The sequence below is a fragment of the Mercenaria mercenaria genome, chromosome 5 (genome assembly GCF_021730395.1).
Source record: "Mercenaria mercenaria strain notata chromosome 5, MADL_Memer_1, whole genome shotgun sequence".
NCBI lineage: Eukaryota > Metazoa > Mollusca > Bivalvia > Venerida > Veneridae > Mercenaria > Mercenaria mercenaria.
The window spans coordinates 69261080-69276920 of NC_069365.1; the positions used below are offsets into that span (position 1 = coordinate 69261080).

General features: G+C 32.3%; 1 protein-coding gene across 2 annotated transcripts in view; it reads right to left on the reverse strand.

Moving 5' to 3' along the window:
• Positions 1-15841, reverse strand: part of LOC123558500 (protocadherin-11 X-linked-like) — a 46348-nt gene that overhangs the window by 17249 nt on the left and 13258 nt on the right. Inside the window, exon 1 of one of the 2 annotated variants that reach the window (XM_053543846.1) lies at positions 4711-4819. The exons of the other annotated variant lie outside the window; for it this stretch is intronic. The gene's annotated coding sequence lies outside the window, so the exon portion shown is untranslated. Of the gene's footprint in view, positions 1-4710; positions 4820-15841 lie in introns of those variants that run through there. 2 annotated transcript variants of the gene reach the window in all.

The window sequence follows — 15841 nt, forward strand, 5'->3', positions numbered from 1 at the left end:
GACAAATTTCCACATTCTACTAATATGCTGAATACAATCGTTTCTGTCTTTGTGACCAGTGCAGATCATGATCAACCTGCATATCTGTGCAGTCTGATCATGATCTGCACTGTTCGCCATTCAGTCTGCATCTTTTTTTTTTGTATGCACCCCCCTTTTACAATCATTGTTACTGTCCGAACTGAAAGATGGTCAACTTGTTATAGAAATTTAGCAGGGTAAGGAAGGCTTAACGCTGCTGAAAAAAAAGCAGCCCACTGAGATAATTAGCGGAACACAAGTCTTCAAATTACCAGCAAGGAAGCTATATCTTCCACTAAAATGCACAATAAGTTTTGGTTAGCGCAGATGCACAATTAACGCAGCAATTTTAGTCTACAATTACATCATAACATATCCTTTAATGTGTCATCCGCACTATAGTCTTGTAATTTCTCTACGGAGAGCAGATGTTTGAATATATCTGTATTAAAAAATATTTCATAATATCATCACGGCTGGATGTGAAAATTGTCTTTCTTTGGAATAAGTAGCTGAAAATGATAGGTTTATATACATTTTATACAAAAACTGAGGCCGTTAATGACAGTTATTATGGAGTTTTGAAATTATAATTTAAGATGAGAAACGCAAACAAATATTCACTATTATCAATCCAAGAAATTCAGAAAACTGAAACAAATTTACATATTTTGTAAGGCAAATTTATGTTATTTTAGACCATTAAACCACATTACATTTTATTTCCAAAAATCTGTGTTTTTTAGTATATAAATAAGCAGAAACATGTTAATTATCCCAGCAAGTTTTTCTTACAATCCGAGTCACAATTTGTACTCATTTATCAGGCCTAACATGTCAAACTGCATGCTTTTTGCAAAAGTAAAAAAATTGCCCTAAAACAATTCATTTTATTTCTACAGTGATTGTCAAACCATGCCTAAAATCCATCATTAGCATGATGGACGCCTACATTAAGGGATTGGAGGCAGCTATTTTCTACCTAGGCCCCATCCCACCAGTCACAAAAAGGGACATATAAATCAAGCCAAGAGTCGCAGACGTGTGACAAATTTTCACACATTTTGACCATTTACTAACCACAGGGCCCAATTCTAACAGTAGTCATTATTTAAACATTAAAACCATGATTAACAGCAACGTCAGACATAGAAAACCCCGAAAGTCAGGGACATAAGGGACAAGGGTTAAATGCGTTACATTTGTTATACAGCGCTGGAAATAACACACATTCTTTTAAAATGATGCAAAACAAGAGGGCCAAGATGGCCCTAGGTCGCTCACCTAAGAAACACACCATAACAGTGTAAAACATGTCTGACCTAGTGATTTCATGGAAACAAAAATTAATATTCTGACCAATTTTCATTAAGATTGGACCAAAAAATTGGTCTCTTGCGATAAAACAAGCATTTTCTTAGATATGACCTAGTTTTTGACCCTAGATGACCAAATGTTCAAACTCGACCTAGATTTTATCAAGGCAATCATTCTGACCAAAATTCATGAAGATCAATTGAAAAATACAGCCTCTATCACATACACAAGTTTTTTCTTTGATTTGACCAAGTGACCTAGTTTTTGACCTCAGATGACCCATATTCAAATTCGACCTAGATTTCATTAAGGCAATCATCCTGACCAAATTTCATAAAAATCAATTGAAAAAAACAGTCTCTATCGCATACACAAGATTTTTCTTTAATTTGATCTAGTGACCTAGTTTTTGACCTCAGATAACCCATATTCAAACTCGACCTAGATTTCATCAAGGCAATCACTCTGACCAAATTTCATGAAGATCAATTGAAAACTACATCCTCTATTGCATACACAATGTTTTTCTTCGATTTGACCTAGTGACCTAGTTTTTGATCCCAGATGACCCATTTTCGAACTCGGCCTAGATTTTATCAAGGTAATCATTCTGGCTAAATATCATGAAGATCAATTGAAAAATACAGCCTCTATTGCATACACAAGGTTTTTCCTTGATTTGACCTAGTGACCTAGTTTTTGACCCGAGATGACCCATTTTCAAACTCGGCCTAGATTTCATCAAGGATATCATTCTGACCAAAATTCATGAAGATCAATTGAAAAATACCGCCTCTATCGCATACACAAGGTTTTTCTTTGATTTGACCTAGTGACCTAGTTTTTGAACCGAGATGACCCATTTTCGAACTCGGCCTAGATTTCATCAAGGTAATCATTCTGACCAAAATTCATGAAGAGCAATTGAAAAATACCGCCTCTATCGCATACACAAGGTTTTTCTTTGATTTGACCTAGTGACCTAGTTTTTGAACCTAGATGACCCATTTTCGAACTCGGCCTAGATTTCATCAAGATTATCATTCTGACCAATATTCATGAAGATCAATTGAAAAATACAGCCTCTATCGCATACACAAGGTTTTTCTTTGATTTGACCTAGTGACCTAGTTTCTGACCCGGGATGACCCATTTTCGAACTCGGCCTAGATTTCATCAAGGTTATCATTCTGACCAATATTCATGAAGATCAATTGAAAAATACAGCCTCTATCGCATACACAAGGTTTTTCTTTGATTTGACCTAGTGACCTAGTTTTTGACCCGAGATGACCCATTTTCGAACTCGGCCTAGATTTCATCAAGGTTATCATTCTGACCAAAATTCATGAAGATTAATTGAAAAATACAGCCTCTATCGCATACACAAGCTAAATGTTGACAGACGACAGACGACAGACGACAGACGACAGACAGACAGACGACGGACGCCGGACATTGAGTGATCAGAAAAACTCACCTGAGCATTGCTCAGGTGAGCTAAAAACAGAAAATGACAAAAAAAGAATTTCAGCCCATTTTCAGTGGCACAAACCCACAGCAGTGCAGGCAAGTGACTCCAAATGAGCCACCTAAATCTACACTCTGTCACAATTTCATGAATTTCTACACAGACACTAAATACAAAGAGAAAGTGCATGGACTATCATACAAAATTTGCTCTTCATCAATTCTCTCCTATGAAATAAATCAAATCTGTTTCAATTGCAAAATGACATACCCTACCATGTGAGACAGGCTCCTGATGATTTGTTAACAAACTGATAACTCAAGTTCTCAAAATTAAGATTTTTTTTTTTTATGATTCACATCTCTGTAAATCAAAAATGTTCTTAGAATAAAACATTTGTGTAATCTATTGCTTGTGTCCCAAGATAAGGCACATTAAAATTTGTCAGTTAATATTCTTTTTTTTAGAATTTATTCAGCAAGACTTAATGAATGCATAAAGAACCTAATGAATATTTAATGTACATGCCTTATTTTAACAATTAAGTCCACAAAAAACTTTATGACTTCTCATTGCCTAACAAAGGCAATTAAAAAAGTAACCACACAAAAAAGCAGAATGGGTACATTGACAAAACCAGCCCCTTAAATCAGTTAACATTTCATTGACAACTCCATTATTATTGACATAATGAAAGGTGATGAAAGAGTTATGGCCCTTATGATTACTTGAGACAATCATCAGTGACAGTTATTTTTGTGCTAGCAGGGAAACATCTGATAACTCAGGTCTATTAAGGGCCACAATATTGACAGTTTCCAAAAATGGGGCTGACAGTTTATGGCCTGTCAATATGATTGCAGAATGAAGATGTGAACAACCACATAATAAGCACAATGTGAAGACTTGTGAACAGCCTGTAAAGGCAATTTTGGAATTTCTGTTTATATAATGTATCATTATGTATTTCTCCTCTTTGTGTTGCTTAGTAGAAAACAACAAATTTAAGTAACTTTTATCATAGAAATTAAGTAATAATAAACAAGAGAACTGTAACTCGATCATAAAATCACATTTTGCACTGATTAATTTATGAAACACTGAATTAATGCTTGTAAAGAAACTTGCAAGAAAGTGCTACATCCATGAACAAGTTCCTGTTCGGCCATCATGAGATTCAGCGCAATTTCGCTCTCTTTTCTTCAATAGTTATGATAATTCCATATCTGTTTTATTTTACCCTTTACCGTGCTAAAGTTTTAAAATGAACTGGTCTATCATTCAATTTTGGCAGTAACATTTATTATTTATAAAGGGGTGTTCAATGAAGATTTACTGACTGAATAGTGAACAGTGCAGACCATGATCAGCCTGCATGAACAAATTGCAGGCTGATCTTGGTCTACACTGCCATGGTCACAAAGGCAGAATCATAATGTTGCCAGCAGGCTAAAGATCTACACTTCTACATACATAACAAAGTTAAGCTTGTTCCAGAACTTTTTCAAAAATGAATGTAATTAAATGTAAAATCAAATTTGATATAAACAAATAACAAAATTTTTAAATACTAAAATATTGATTTTCATTATGGTTACAAAAGTCATTCTTCATAATTATTATGCTAACATTAAGTCAGAAAGTTGGCTGAGAAAAAAAAGTCTCAGATTTGTTTTCAGAAGTCCTCTAAAATAACAATATTGTTTTTACATAAAATTATTAGGAAATATAAAGAAAATGATAATTTCAACATAAAATAGATGAAAATTTCTTCTAACCAAGTAATGATAAACAAACTGAAAAAACCCACATCATTCTAACTCTAATTCTAATTAAGCCCCATACTGAAATTATTCTGTCAAAATGCTGCCACTGTATCAATACTTTATCCTTTTACCTACCACTTTCTCTAATCCCAGTATTACCTAATCCAAACAGCTCTCGAGAGCACTTGACAGAAACAACACACAAGCCCGATGTCCTATCTCTAAATGTTTATTCAGAGGAAAGCCGTTATCCAAATTAAAGCCATGTTTCACTGATATATCACAAATTTCCTAATAAATAATCCTGTTTGTTTAGCCATTATAAGGTAGCTAAGGTGAAGGGCCGCACCAACTGTTTTATCTAAATCGGAAGATAGCGAAAACTAAACAGAAACAGTGTGGTCACCATCATTAATCATTCGGTCACAAATGCATCGCCTTTTTCTATGGGAAGTTGACACAAAAAACAAAGATCGGAATGTAAAATAGACATCCCAGTTTTTATCTGAATACAACTTGATTCATTTTAATTTTTACATATTCTAAACAATGTATAAAAAGGAAAAAGAATACACTTTTAACATGCATTGTTTTGCATATGAGATGGTATAAGTATACAAGTTACATTTGCATCTCATACAATATTAGTACTGTTACTCTATTTTAACCTAAACAGAAGTTTTATTTCTTAAAAGATATATTTTTAGAAATGTTAATCTTTAACATCTTAAATCATATTTTCCATACATATATAAATCTTTCTACACACAGTTACTTCTGAATTTCACAATTTTATAGACTTACCATATAAAAGTTAATTACTCCAGACACACCAATTAACTGCGAATAAACAGTAATTATTCCACTTTCCTCAAAGTATATATCTATATATATATATATCTATTACAAATGTCACTCTTCGAAACATAAAATCACAAATGACTTTCCCTTGTACCACAATGTTACCATATGAATGTCCAACAATTCACTGTGTCCGTCACTGACATTGGCTCATTTATAACCCTTTCCCCAGCTGTCCAACAAATAATCGCTTTCGCTTTAAGTCGAGACACTGTGACTATCTTTACGGACAATCATCGGACAATTTTCTAATACAAGTTTACCATCTCAAAGTTATTTATCTAAAATCTAATTTTCGATCTTTTCACTAAATTTCTCACTTATCTTTTCAATTTCTAGATAGCGTTACATAATCGCGATCTTAAAACTTTTTATCCCTTTAAACTGATTACATCACCGCTATATCGCCTAATTGATTCCTGTCCACAGTGAAATAAAATCTAGGGTTACTATTTTGACTTTAAAGCCCGCCTTTCTTTGATCTTGTTTAAAATCATTTGAATCTTCTATATAATCAGGTTTACATCTTAACAAATTTATGGTTATCACCAGCAAATACCTTATCTTCAGCATCTTTAACTATTATGGCCTGCGGCATATCTCAGTGGTCATATAACTTATTATTTGGGTTTTTGTTGTGTTTTATGTAATATCTGTTACATATTTTTCAGTGACTTATTGAAATAATTGAGTGAAATATATCTGGTTATTTCACAGCGAAAAAAATATTGAATTTATATTTCACTGGCCTGGACTTACAAAATGCAGTTAAAAACACTGAAAATTAAAAAGTAAGGGTAGATATCTTGGAATATATATGGTAACTTCACAGCAGAAAAACTTGAATAAATATTTCGCTGGTCTGGAACTACAAAATGTAGTTAAAAACACGGAAAATTAAAAAGTAAGGGTAGATATCCTGAAAGCATACAACACAGCAATCACAGCCAGAGTCACACATTGCAAAGTAGGCCTACCATAAATAGAAACTGTACATAGCGAAATATTAAATATTTTCTCCTTTTTTTAAGTGGTATCCTGTTAAAATGAAAAAAGTAGTAATCTAAAACTAAATTCTATCTTTTGTAAAAGAAGTATATAGTAAAACTATTTAATAGCTCTGTATTAAGAAATACCTGGTGCAATGTTATGCACTTAAAAAGTCATGCAATATCATGGCTGCAGAACTCACGCTTAACAATGATTACATACCTCTAATAACTTACAAATTTTTACTACTTTACTATTTTACTTAAAACTAATGTACTGGGGAGTTTTTATTCTAAATATTGAATTTTTTATATTTCTTTTTACAATTTCACAATCTGATGGCAACTCCTTTATACTGTATAGTACACTCTAATATAACCGATTTAAAACTTAACAATTGAGTCTGCTATTATGTTGCTTCAACTTGCTTGGTTGCATTCTATGCTTGCAAAGGATCTTGCCACAGATTTTATTAAATAAATGTGAATATAAAATGTGTGTATCAACCAAGGAACATTTTCTCAAATAAAGTCATTCAGCGTGAGAAAATATATGTTCTAAAACATATTATGTGAATAATGAAATTATCATAAATTATATCACTGATGTACATGCAAGATAACACCAACAATTAAATAGTGATGATAGTAAAATCATCTTAGTATATAGCCCTGAGCAACTGACTCCCATTTTATCCTAAAATCCCTTTAAAACAATTCTTTCCCTTTCCCAAGGAGAGCTGTTACTGATCTTGTTCCCACTGATCTCTATCAGTCTAAAGGGGGTGGGGTATGATTATTTTAGGGGATCTAGATTGTGATGTTAGAAATCAAGATAGGTGCCAACATACATTGCTCTGATTGGTATCTGGCTGTAGGGTGTGGTACTATATTACTCTGGGGCCATCAGGTGATTTTAGGGGCCTAGATATCTGAGAAATTTGACAGATTATGGCTGTAATTGTGTTTGATAACTCTGGTAGCTGATCTTACATTGTTATTACAGCAGACATGGTGTCTAAACCAGTATATGATTGGCATCATCCAGTATATGCTAGAGGTAACCAAAAGATTTAATATGGTTCCGTATCCTGTCATGGTTCCCATTCAAAAATGGCTGCTGATTACTATAGATCATATCTTTTCAAGTTTACAGGGGACCTGAGTCTACCACAAAGTACAACAATTTTGGCCATTAATAAAATGGTGACCAGTCTGTTATCCTTATGCACTATTATATGGTAGGGACTTGTAATGAGAAATATTTGTCCGATCATGTTCTCTGTATGCAATTTAGACATTTGCCAGTTAAAAATGGAAAGCCATCTACTTGTATGAGCTACATAAATGTTTGAAGAATGACAACAAGAGCTGTCAGTTGACAGTGCGCTCAACTATTCTCAGTGCTTGATAGTATGATATAAGCTATACATTTTAACTTTAAATTTAACTATAAATATAAACTTTAACATTACAATAAGCATATTCTAAGTTGAAAAGGGGCCATAATTCAGTCAAAATGCTTGGTAGAGTTGCCTCCTCCTTTTTACAGACTGGGGTCATGATGGTAAACAAGTATGCAAAATATCAAAGCAATATCTCAATGGACTTTGAAAACATTTGTGTGACAACGCTAATGCTGACACCTGGGCGACTAGGATAGCTCCCCTATTCTTTGAACAGTCGAGCTAACAAGAGCTGTCGGATGACAGCGCGCTCGACTATTCGAAGAATTGATTGAAGAATGGGGTCAAAATATTTCCATAGATTTTCAGACTAAACAAAAAAATGGATTAAACAAAAAATGTTCCTGTATTTGTGGATTTCAATAAGTCTTGCACTAAATGGCAATGTGTGACCATGATAGCAAATATGTTAAGTTATATGTTAGGCAAAACATGGACTTATATGAAAAATTTAAATAATTTTCTAAGTCCAAAAAGGGCCATAATTCAGTCAAAATAGTTGACAGAGTTATGTACTCTTGCCTACAGATGGAAATCATGTTGATAAACTAGTGTTAAAAGTTTCAAAGCCACAGTTCAAACAGTTTTGACAAAACGCTGACTTGTAAGAAAAACTGAACAAATTTCAAAGTCCAAAAAGGGCCATAATTCAGTCAAAATAATTGTCAGAGTTATGTACTCTTGTCTACAGATGGAAATCATAATGATAAACAAGTGTTTAAAGTTTAAAAGCCATATGTCAAATAGTCTTGACAAAACATGGACATTTACAAAACAGAACCAATTTCCAAGTTCAAAAAGGGCCATAATTCAGCCAAAAAAGATGAGAGAGTTACGTACTCTTGCCTATTGATAGAGACTATTATACTGAACAAGATATAAAAGTTTCAAAGCCATATGTCAAACACTTTACACAAAATATAAACTCGTACGAAAAACTTAACCAAGATTTCTAAGTCAAAAGGGGCCATAATTCAGTCAAAATGCTTGATGGAGTTATGTACTCTTGCCTACAACTGGACATTGTGATGGTAAACAAGTGTTGAAAGTTTCAAAGCTTTATCTCAAAAGACTTTGTCAAAATGTGGACTGGTACGAAAAACATAACCAAGATTTCTAAGTCAAAAAGGGGCCATAATTCAACCAAAATGCTTGATGGAGATATGTACTCTTGCCTACAACTGAACATGGTGATGGTAAACAAGTGTTGAAAGTTTCAAAGCTTTATCTCAAAAGACTTTGTCAAAATATGAACTGGTACGAAAAACTTAACCAAGATTTCTAAGTCAAAAGGGGCCATAATTCAGTCAAAATGCTTGACAGAGTTATGTACTCTTGCCTATAACTGGACATGGTGATGGTAAACAAGTGTTGAAAGTTTCAAAGCTTTATCTCAAAAGACTTTGTCAAAATGTGGACTGGTACGAAAAACTTAACCAGGGTGTGACGCCGATGCCGACGCCGTGGTGAGTAGGATAGCTCTACTTATTCTTCGAACAGTCGAGCTAAAAACTACAAGACAATACATGAGCCCTCACACATCTGTCAAAAATTGCTTATCACCAATCCAAATATTGCAAAAATTGATGATAGTCTCCTTTTAACTTGACAAATACTAGTACGAAGTACAAATGATAAACTTATTTCAAGAATGAAACACCGACACCAACCCCATACCCACAAGAAAGAAACCCCAACACTTTACAAGGTCACAAAATGTGTTTTCCTCATTTGTTTGTCAGGAATCAAGACCATGAACAAAAACAACAACCTCTTCAAAAAACGAAAAGAAAAAAAAAAGCCCGAAATGATTTTACGTGGCAATGAATTTGTTAACAAAGACAAACTTGTCAAAATGCTACAAAACTATCCTTTTCACCCCCCAAAAAACATGTTATTTTCTATCCGGAAGAAAAATACCTAAACAAAGATCCTGGTGCCTTAATGAGCTGTCAATCAAATTCCAAATCCTATCATCCCTTAACAATATACAACATTAATACAATAATGACTTTTATATTGACTTTCATCTATTACTAAATATCTAAAACAATTTCCCTGTCAAAAACACAATTAGCTAATTAAGAACGCAAGTGTCACGAACATTTCTACCTGACAGAAATCGTGTTTTTCTTAAACCAAATCGGCTTGTTGAAGGTGACACAGACATTACAAAAGGTAGAGAAATAGTTAAGTAGATAATTGTATCTAGATTTTACGCTATACATCCATCATTTACCGGACATGCAAAACTATTATTATTTATATTTGTAACAAAATATTCATGGATGTGATCGGCAGTTCCTACATTTAATTTTGTTTCCAGCAAATTAACTGGGAGTCATATAATATGCTTAAAAGAACTTTCAGGTAGAATTCTTTTAAGGCTCAGTTTTGGAAGTTTCTTGAAATATAAACTACTGATTTCTGTAAAAGAAATTATATGTCTCAATAAATATTAAATGGTTTATTTTCAAGTATAAATAAATTATGCCGAAAATGCCTAATGAAAGGCTATGGCTTTCTTTTATTGGTAAAGTTATACCCATGATTCCATTCCTTACTTCAATAAGATCTGAGGTGCCAAAATTTAGAACGCTATTCTTTATAAGAATAGCAAACAGTGCAGATCATGATCAGACTGCACGGATGTGTAGGCTAATCTGACTTGCTCTGCACAGGTTGCAAAGGCCGAATCATTTGCCGCCAACAGGCTATTAAGGTTAATTTCAGGTCCATTTTATTAATAAAGTTTCTTTCTGTAAGAAGAACTTTTAGACATAATAACATGGAACTGCTTGAAAAGATTCTATCAACGGACATTGCAGTAAAATAACTTTTAAAATTTGTAAGCAGTTAACAATTGTCTTATTTACAATATAGCATTCATTTCTTGATAAATCATACTTTTCTTTAAATATCAACCAATACAATACCATTTTACAACTCATTAAAGCAAATGTGCATGCGTGGGCAATATAGCAGACGGGGCAATACAGCAGACGGAAAATATAACAGACGAAAGACGGCAAAATCAATAAACTTCACGATTTTCAAATATAAAGTTGTTTTTTTCTGGCGATCACCTGCATTAAATTTTATAGAATTTGAAATTAGTTAATGCTTAAATTAAACGCTTTACACCTGGCATACTATTTAGTATGATAACCATGTGCTGTCTGTCTACAAAAACCATTGCATGTACCATTAAACATGTATTAACGATTAAAATTAAATTATTTTCAATGACATCTTTATCTTCAAATTAAAAACAATCATCCATTTACACGCTCTTCCAAAGTTATCCCGTACATAGCCATTTTATTTTGACTGAATGCTGACTATTATATTACGAAAAACATTTCTGTCTTAGGTTACTTTTTTTCATTTATTTGAATCAAATTTTATCTTTGATAAATCAATGAGTCAGTGATCAATTACGCCAAATCTGGCCCATGACAGGTGATGTCAGTACATGTAGAACCCTCTGATTTGTTTCATCATGAAAAAAAACGTGGTTATACAATTTTCTAAGTTGTTGGAATAAACAAATAAACACTAATTTATTGTCTAGTTAAAACCGCCATTATGAAACAGCAATTTAGTTGCTGACTAGTGGTCAGCAAACATAACCCTGTACCAGTACCAACCTGTCCTTTGAAAGAAACTGACAAATTCTCTAAATGAACCAGAAGTGGAAGACACTGATTCAAAGTTCATCTGTCTGTTTTTTCGTAATTCACGATAACATACTGGTTCCATTGACAAAAAAATTACTTCTTGAAAAGGACTTTACAAAATTACATCGAAATATGTCCATGGCAAAAAAAATATTCACAGACATACATCACGGATGATGTAACATGCTTGACAGGCAAAAATATTTCTGCATTCTTTTACTTAGAACTAGATGCCCACAGGCAACATGCTAAGCCCGCCCTTTGACCTCTAACTGTGAACTTGACTTTTGAGATAGGAAACTGAAGTTTGCACGTGACACTCAGTCTCACTGCGGTTAACATTCATGCCAAATATAGACAAGATTGCTCAATGCATGTTTAAGTTATGGTTCGGACAAACAAATCTGGACGGATGCATGCATGCACATAAACCGAACAGCCATTGGGACAATGTATGTCTTCGCTTCTGAAAGCGGGCTCGACAAAAAGTATTGTTTGAGATTGGCCTGTTTGAGACAGTATTTTTCAAATCACCCATCTGAATAACTGGCAAAAGAACTGCAAACAGTTCTTTCAGGAAGTTTGTTAGTTGGCAGTCCATTCTACATGCCTTTACAGAACAGGAATATTATTACGAACTTGGCATAAAAAGCAATTTTTTTCGAGACGTTATGACTTAAGATGATACAAGTTCAAGTCTTTCTGTAATGTCTACTTGACGTCTCACTACTTAGACAGTCTCTGGCGCTAAATTTTAAACTAAAAACCATTATACTAAAATAAATACGCTGAAATTCGACATACTATACACCAGTGGGTGGGATACAAGATACCTTAATTTACCCACAACATCGTTTTAAAACGCAATCCTTAATTAAGCCAACGGAAGATACATTGTTTATCTATTGATAAGTCAGAACAAATGACAATTTTTCTGGTCATGATTTTAAAAAGACCATTTGAGATGACTTTTAAAAGGAGATGAATGGACTCAACTGATAAAGAACACCGCAGTTTGAGCATATGATAGTTTTATTTGTCATGGGGTGATGACGAATTAAAGAGACGTTTATTTGGTGTATGAAAATTTGAGATTAAATCGGGGAATATTAACTCTGAGACAATGATCTTTCACAGATAGTCATGATTAATGCTTGATTAGTAATTCGGAAATAATGTTACTAAATATTATAAAAAAACATTTAGAAATAAAGACATTACTTTAATTACGGTCTAAACTTCAACAATGAATAATACTACCAAGTACTGCTGTACACCATCCATGAAAATTATTTTGATTTCTGATTTAATGTTTTTCTGTTTTTATATGGAAATCCACTGGTGTCTAATCAAAATATTACACACAAAAAACCAACACATATTGAAATATTGCTCCTATTAGCACCGAAGGCTCAAGCACCTTGACACACTTGAACATCAGAGGCTAGAGCAAGCTCAATCACTCCAGCAATTCATGTGATCTTAGGCCTACTTTTCCATAATGTCTATGTTTGCATCCTAATTTTCCTTCCCAAAGTGTTCAATGTTTTAATGTATGACAGCATCTTCAGTACAGAACTTCACTTTACCGTAATATCATTATTATTATTATTATTATTTACCAGATTTTTATAGCGCTCTTTTCATCTATAAAATAAACATTCAAAAGCGCTGTTAAACGCTCATAATAATAAGTTTATTACTGGAGTAGTCTACTTGTTCTAATTTTAAGGTGATTATGCATGTTGGTGAGTAAGTTATAAATTAATGCCATATGATACAGTATTTATATAAAGAAAGTCTGGACCGGTCTCTCATATACATCGGAGCCAGAAAATACTGACTTAAAGTAGTCCATGTATCTGTTGATAAAACTTGTTTTAACAGAGATCAGTTTCATTAAAAGATATGTTGATATCAAAATACGCTTCAATACAAAGAAAGGGTTATCTCGCAACAAAGACTTGCAAAATAAGCACAGGAGTTGGTAAATGGGTATGTCAGTTAGTACATATGGATGTGTATTTAGTTTCCTTAAGTTTGCAAGAAGATAAAATAGTAAAAATCTGATAACTTTCCATAATTATATTTCCCAGTATAAAAAATTGTTAAAAGTACCAGTTTGGCAAAAAAGCACACTATATCAGAAAAAAATTGAATAAATTAAACAGTCCAAATATGCACAAATACCTTAAAGTTTCATATGACTTAAAGTTTTATGTTAAAAACAGGTGTTATAGCTGTCCAAAACAGATGTGAATGCATAATATGCATAATAACAATGTTAGAAAAGAACTGCATTCAAAACTGCATATGAAGTTATAGAACCATAAAGGGAGGTAATGAAAAAATAAAGGATTCAATAAAACTTTCCACTGTAAATCAATATTCAATTCTTTGACAAACATTAAGTCTTGAGAAAGTTACTGATAAAAGGATTTAACAAGAAATTTGTATATTTTATGTTTATAACTGAAAAAATTGCAGCTGCCACATTATAACAAAAGCATTATGAGCCTTTAAAAGTTTTAATTACAAATAGATGCTTGTAACAGGAAATATTATAACTTTACTTACAAATATTTGCAGGGTAAAATCCAATGACATTAAGTCTTTATTCTACTGTTCTTTCCTCCAGCCTTTAGAAACTGAAATGATTTTATTTTCTTCTAAAATTCTGCTTATAAATAAAACGTAATTGCCCATTTTACCTATTAGGGCCATATAAATGCCACCATGAAGTAATTACAAAAGTGAAAACCTTAATTAGACAGATAAGGTAAAAATCTTGAGGTTAATGAACAGCTAGATGATGCATTTATGGTTTTTACTATTATACTGATTTAAAAGAAGATATCATTGAAATTTAAAACATTTTATTGTAAACTAAATTGTAAATATGATGTCATTTGAAAGAGATTTGAAATCATACATTCATGATTAGAGTAATAAAATAGCACATTAGGGTGCCATAAAATTGTCACTTACAATGCTACCTGTATTATATTAAAGGAGAATTTATGTAAAATATACATTCAATATTCTTCAACCTAAGCAGCATGTTGAAAGTAATTTTTTTTTCTTGTTAGAAAAAAATCATTGCAAACTGAATCTATCATTTTGCATTAATACATAATTATAGTTTATGAAGAAAATCATTGCAACTGCTTAAAATAAAGCAAATCAGAACATCAAAATTCTAAAATAAGTAATAAAGTAAATAAAAAGAAAAACACTGCATTGAAAAATGAAGCAAATCAGTGCATTAAAACCCTAAAATGAAGCAAATTAGTGCATTAAAACTCTAAAACAAAGCAATTAGTGCATTGAAACCCTTAAACGAAGCAAATTAGTGCTCTAAAACCCAAAAATGAAGGAAATTAGTGCATTAAAACCCTAAACAAAGCAAATCTGTATAAATTAAACAAATCAGTAAACAAAGCACATAAGTGCATTAAAAACCTTTAAATGAATCATATCAGTACATTGAAAACCAAACCAAAGCAAATCAATTCAAAGTAAATTAATGCAACAAAACAGTTCATATAAAAATGAAAATGAAGCTGATTAGTGCATCAAAAACTTGGACCCAAAAACTTAAATGAAGCAAACCTAAAGTGCATCAAAAATAAACTTACAAATATTTGAATTATCCCTAATACTGGTTTAAATTTCTTTAAAAATCATAAATTAAATGAAATAAAATTGCCCATTTTACATAGGGTCATATAAATGCCAGTGTGATGTAATTACAAAAGTCAAACCTTAATTACACTGATAAGGGAAAATGTAGTGGTATAGTAAAGTAAAGTTGATGAGTTTATAGCAGAACTATTGCACTGATTTCAAAAAGATATCATTGAAATTTTGATTGTAAATACGATGTAATTTGAAAAAGATTTGAAATCATACATTCATGATTAAGGTAATAAAATAGTATACTATTACACAATAAAATTGACACCTACAATGGCTATAAACAAGTTATTCTTTAAATATAAGATGAAATATTGTATTATTAAACTATTAAATTTTAATAGTATATAACTACTGAAAAAACTTATATATTTGTACCAATTTTGTAATTAGAAAAATCTGGGTAAATTTAGTTTACCTGATCTACAATACATTATGTGTTGGGTTTTTTTTTTTGTTAAAACTTGTTTTAAAACTTACTATTCTTTAGTTTCAGTTCTCATGCAATTTTTGATGAAAATTGCAACATACTTCCTGAAATGGTAGCATAATGTCCTTTGCTTTAGATGAAAAA